This window comes from Gorilla gorilla, chromosome 12, assembly GCF_029281585.2.
Source record: "Gorilla gorilla gorilla isolate KB3781 chromosome 12, NHGRI_mGorGor1-v2.1_pri, whole genome shotgun sequence".
Lineage (NCBI taxonomy): Eukaryota > Metazoa > Chordata > Mammalia > Primates > Hominidae > Gorilla > Gorilla gorilla.
In genome coordinates, this window is record NC_073236.2 from 32,784,901 (window position 1) to 32,790,931 (window position 6,031).

The window sequence follows — 6,031 nt, forward strand, 5'->3', positions numbered from 1 at the left end:
AAATCCTCCCTTACTTGGGGGTGGGTCAGCCTTCTGGTTCTCCTCAGGCCTCTCACTGATTGGATGGGGCCCACCCACATCAGGAAGGGCAATCTGCTTCACTCAGTCAATCAATTTAAATGTTTATCTCACCCAAAAACACCCTTGCAGAAATGCCCAGAATAGCGTTTGACCAAACAACTGGGTACATTGTGGCCCAGTTAAGTTGACATATAAAATTAACCAACACAGGGCACTATAGTTTACTGTAGTTGACAGATGTCGCTATGACACTTGTTAAATCTCCAAGCAACATTGTGGATTTGTCTATGTTTTGTTTTTGTTCTTTCAGTTTTTGTATCGTGTATTTTGAAGTTCTCTTATTAGGTATAAAGATCTTTATGATGATTGCATTCCCTGGAGAAATTAACCTGTATTAAGATTGTGATATATCACCTTTTATCTCTTGAAATAACCAGTTGTTAATGCCCAGTCCCCACTTCAGTATGAATACAATTTTTGATATGATTAAGTGTAAGATTACCACCTAAAAATTCATTTTCTAGTTGCCCCCTGTGTTTTGTTTGTTTTTCATTTGGGCCTCTGTTTCACTTTTCTTGCCATCTTTTGGATTAATCAAATATTTTTTAGTATTCCATTTTTATTATTTTATTGGATTTTTATTATATTTCATTGCATTTTTTAGTGGCTATGCTAGGGATTACAATATGTACCCTCAGTTTATCGCAATCTATTTAGAGTTAAAATTGGACCACTTCACATTAAGAGCCTTTCAACAATAGAATTCCACTTATTTACTGTCCTTTTTGTCATTGTTGTGATATATTTTATAGCTACATATTAATAATCCCCATATGATGGATATAATCCTGTCATTTGTGCCTTAAACTGTCTTTCAAAAAAGCTAAGAAAAATGTAGTCTTACAAAAAATCTATCCATATATTCACTATTTCTAATGCTCTTCCTTCATTCCTATGTATCCAAGTTGCTGTGTGATATGACTTCTCTTCAGATTGAAAAACTATCTCAGTCTTTTGTTTTTAGTGCAAATCTGCTGGCAATGAAATATCTTAGTTTTTATTTATTTAAATGTTTTTATTTCATCCTCACTTTTGAGATATAATTTCCTTGATAGAGAATTCTGGGTTTATACTTTTAAAAAATTTCATCATTTGAAGACATCATTCCCTCATAGCCGGGCATCCACTGTTTCTGATGAGAAGCCTGCTGTCATTTGTATGGCGTTCTCCATGGTGTAACTTGCCTTTTAGTCCCTCTTGCAGTATTTAAGTTTTCCTTTTCTTTCTGGTTGTCAAAAGTTTCTCTATGTTCTGCCTAGATATGGTTTTCCTCATATTTACCTTCTTTGGGTTTTACTGCGCTTCTTGGACCTATAAGGTGGTATTTCCCACTATATTTTGAGAATCTTTAGCCATTATTTTTTCAAAGATTTTGCCATTAGTCCTTCCCCTGTGTCTCATTACACATAGGTTTCATAATTTGTGAAATTAGTGCTTCCCTACAGATCACTGAGGCTCTGTTCACATTTGTCCAATCTATTCTTTTCTCCAATTTTCAGTTTGGATACTTTCCATGGATTTATCTTCAAGTTCACAAATAAACCATTCAGTAATGTTTCATTCCAAATACTCAGCTTTAAAGTTCAAGGATTTCCCCCTTTTTTTTTTTTTTTTTTTTTGAGACGGAGTCTCGCTCTGTCGTCCAGGCTGGAGTGCAGTGGCACGATCTCGGCTCCCTGCAAGCTCCGCCTCCTGGGTTCACGCCATTCTCCTGCCTCAGCCTCCCGAGTAGCTGGGACTACAGGCGCCCACCACCACGCCCAGCTAATTTTTTGTATTTTTAGTAGAGATGGAGTTTCACCGTATTAGCTAGGATGGTCTTGATCTCTGGACCTCGTGATCCGCCCGCCTCGGCCTCCCAAAGTGCTGGGATTACAGGCATGAGCCACCACTCCCGGCCAAGGATTTCCTTTTTTAAAAAAATAGTTTTTAGTTTGCTGAAATTTCCCATCTGCTCACTCCTTATGATAATATTTAAGTCCGTAAACTCAAAATACCTCCTTCAAAATCTGTCTGCTAATTCCAAGATCTGTATCCTCTCAGGTATTTTTATGGGTACTTCCTCCTGGGATTTTGAATTCCATTGTCCAGGTTCTCAGGTCTACTGGTTCATGACCGGATGCTGGACAGTGGGGATGCGATGTTATGTGGTTTCTGGATTATGTTTTTATTCATCTCTAGGACCTTGAGTTTTGTTCAGGCAGTCAGTTGAGTTACTGGAAATCCTTTTTGTCGGTATTTGTTCATACTCTGATAGGCTGGGTTTATGATGGCATTAAGCTTAATCTTAGGGCACGGTCCTTTTGCTAAGATGTAGTCTTCACTCTTCTATAGTTTCATTGAAATGCCAAGGTGTTCCTTAAGGTCTCTCCTCTCTGAGTAGCCAGAAGTGCTCACATACCTCTCAGACCAAGCAGATGACCTCTGCTAGGCTCAGGAAGCCTCAGCCTGTGTAATTAGACTTGCTCTTGCTCACTATTACATGTTGAAATCTGTGATATAATACAAAAATATATATCTGCTCTTTGTCCCCAGCTCTTGACACAGTGCTCCTAAACTCTTGGAATATCCCAAGTGACAGGAGTGTCTTATGTCATTCATAACAAACCCCTTTTCATCACACCTGAGCTTATGGTAATAAGGTGACTTAGGGTGAACCCCAAGACAGCCTCAGCATGGGACTAGTTAGTAGAAAGACCAAGTTGTTAGAGAGTTGGAACTTTCTGCCCTAATGTCCAACCTCCAGGGAAGGGATAAGGGGTGCTAAAGATTGAACTCTCTATAAATGCTCAAACAATGATATTCAGAGAGCTTCTGGGATGACAAACAGACACCCTGAGCTGCTGAGAGGGTGGCATGCCTGGGGAGGCATGGAAGCTCCACAGAACCCCCCTATCCCTTGCCCTATGCATCTCTTCCATCTGGCTGTTCCTGAGTTGTATCTTTTGGAATAAACCAGTAAGCCTTAAGTAAAGTGTTTTCCTGAGTTCTGTGAGCCATTCCAGCGAGTTACCACACCTGAAAGGGTGCAGTGCTTTGGGAATCGCCTGACTTTGTAGCCACGCTGGACAGAAATGTGGGTTACCTGGGGACTCAGTACTTGCAACTGGCATCTGAAGTGAGGGGGCACCTGTGGGACTGAGTTCATTTCCTGTGGAGTCTGACGCTGACTCTGGGAGCTTAGTGTCAGAAGTGAACTGAGTCACTGGACAGGTGTTTGGTGTCTGGAGAGTTGGATAATTGGTTGGTGTGAGAAAACCCGCCACACATTTGGTGTCCAAAGTGTTGTGAGTAAAAACAGCACAAATTCCAAACAAGCTTTTGCCACACCTCTCCTTCCCACATACTAGAGATTCCATTTCTTAATCCTGACCCAGATTCAAATTCCTTCAGCAGCTCAGCAAGACCATTGCTCCATTTGAACTTAATCTCATTGTGCCACAGCAGGAAAGTGTCCATAAGGCAAAGAGACAGAGGATAGAGGGACCAAAATCATGCATTTCTCTTCCCTCAAGGATCACTGTCCCCAAACGCTTGCTGTGTGCAATGCTTGAAAACAGTTGTGTCATATGTTGTCAATTTTGATAGCTGTTTTTGAGTGCAGGTAGCTTGGTATGATACTGTCATCAGCAGAGTGGTAGTCACAGGTATTGAGCCTTTTAGAATCACTGTGGCTGTTGTGCAAAACAGTGGACTGAAAGAATTAAGATTAGAAGCAGTTAAGGGGCTTCTGAAATAAGTCCTGAGGTTGCTGGAATAAGATGATGGCCTCAGGGATAAAGAGAAGGAAGGAAAAATGTTAGGTACCTAAGAGGCAAAAATGGAAAAGAATCAGTTTTTGTTTTGGGGGGTTAGGAGAAGAAAGAGGTAAAGGATTCCTTCCGCGGCTCCTGTGTGAGCATCCTGAGTTGGTGCTATCCAGTGAAACAGGTCAAGTTGATTCTCATATTCATACTTGCTTCTTACAAAAAGTATTACATTTAAAAATGAGTAACAAGTTTCATTTAGTAAAGAGTAAATGTTATTAAATCATACACTGAGTTTACTCAGTGTCTATGTGCTCAGAAATTACACTCTATGTTTTTACAGACATACTTCTGTGAAAAGACTATAGGATGCACGCACTGCTATGCAGAGCACAAACACATGAGTGTAATTCTACAACACAAATGAACGGACTTTTTCAGAGACAGAAATCTATCTAAATTATCTTCTCAACGATCATTCTCAAAGGTGCACATCTGTTAGCTCCGACAGGATGGTGTCCTATCAGGGTCCTTTTCCCCGAGTTGAGAATGAAGAGTATCTGTCATGAAGGGAGAAGTCACAGTCAGCTGGAATAAGGGGGCCATCAGCAAGACAGGCTGTCAGGCTCTCCTGGGTTTTCTCTGGAAGACTTCAGCCCATACCTCCACTTCTGGACACTGAGTGGGAATAACGAGAATCAGAGGCCGCCCCGAACAACAGAGCTCCAAGTGGAGCTCGGGGGTCAACTCAGAATCCTGCTCTTTCTCCCCCTCATTTGACCCCAAAGAGCAGCAGAGTACAGTGCAGTGGCTGTGAAATGGATTTTGAATAGATTATGATATTCATGAGCATTTTTTGCGGGGGAGTCTCTTTTAAGTAGTGTTTTTTTGACAATTTTGGGACATTTAAGTTAGCAATGACATCAAGAATCTGATGGAAACCATAAGCTCTCACCACAGCAACATGCACACACCCACAAACTCGGTGGCTCATGGACTCTCTGCAGGTCACTGATGGTTCTTAGGTTAGGAAAGGGCTGGAGGCATCTCAGAATATTTATTTGCTGGTTACCTGATCCTAGCATCTGTAAGTGTGCTTAAGCGAGCGGATGGGCATGGATCTGGAATGCAGAGGAGCCCAGGCATGAAGCAGCAGCACAGGCAGCAACTTGCTCTGACAACACCCCCTGACTTCTCTGGCTGGGTGGGTTACACAACCCAGCGGCCTGTCATCCTGACCATCAGGTCAGAAATGACTGGTGATAAAGTTAGTCACTCAGTCACTTAGATAAGTGGGCAGGCAGTGAAGTCTGCTTCATAGACTACCTATTAAGTTTAATTCCAGTGTCAGGCAAGCAGCTGAGATTCAACATCATTCATTTAAACATTTTCGTTTATCTTGAGATATTTTTTAAGTTTCCTTTTCATTTTCTCTTTGACCCACTGGTAGCTCAAGAGTGTATTATTTAGTTTCCATCTATTTGTGAATTTTCCTGTTTTCTTACCATTATTGGTTTCTAATTTTCTTCCATTGTGGTAGGAAAAGATACTCGGTATGATTTTCAACCTTTTTTTTTTTTTTGAGATGGAGTCTTACTCTGTTGTCCAGGCTGGAGTGCATTGGCACAATGTTGGCTCACTGCAACCTCTGCCTCCCAGGTTCAAGCGATTCTCCTGCCTCAGCCTCCTGAGGAGCTGGGACTACAGGCACATGCCACCATGCCCAGCTAATTTTTGCATTTTCTTAGTAGACACGGGGTTTCACCATATTGGCCAGGCTGGACTCGAACTCCTGACCTTGTGATCCACCTGCCTCAGCCTCCCAAAGTGCTGGGATTGCAGGCCTGAGCCACCGCGCCTGGCTGATTTGCAACTTTTTAAAATTAGTTAAGATTTGATTTGTGACCTAATGTGATCCTAGGAAAGTTTTGTGGGCATTTGGGAAGAATGTGTATTCTGCTATTATGTGGGAAGTTCTGTATGTGTCTGTTGGATCCATTCAGAATATAGCATTGATCAAGTCAGCTGTTTCTGTATTGCTCTTCTGCCTGGATATTCTATTATTACAAGTGGAGAATTGAAGTCTCCTACTATTATGGTTTTGCACTCAATTTCTCCCTTTGGATCTGTCAATATTTGCTTTTATGTATCTGTATATTTGGGTGCTAGTCACATAATTTGCAGTTTTTCAAATGGATTTTTGA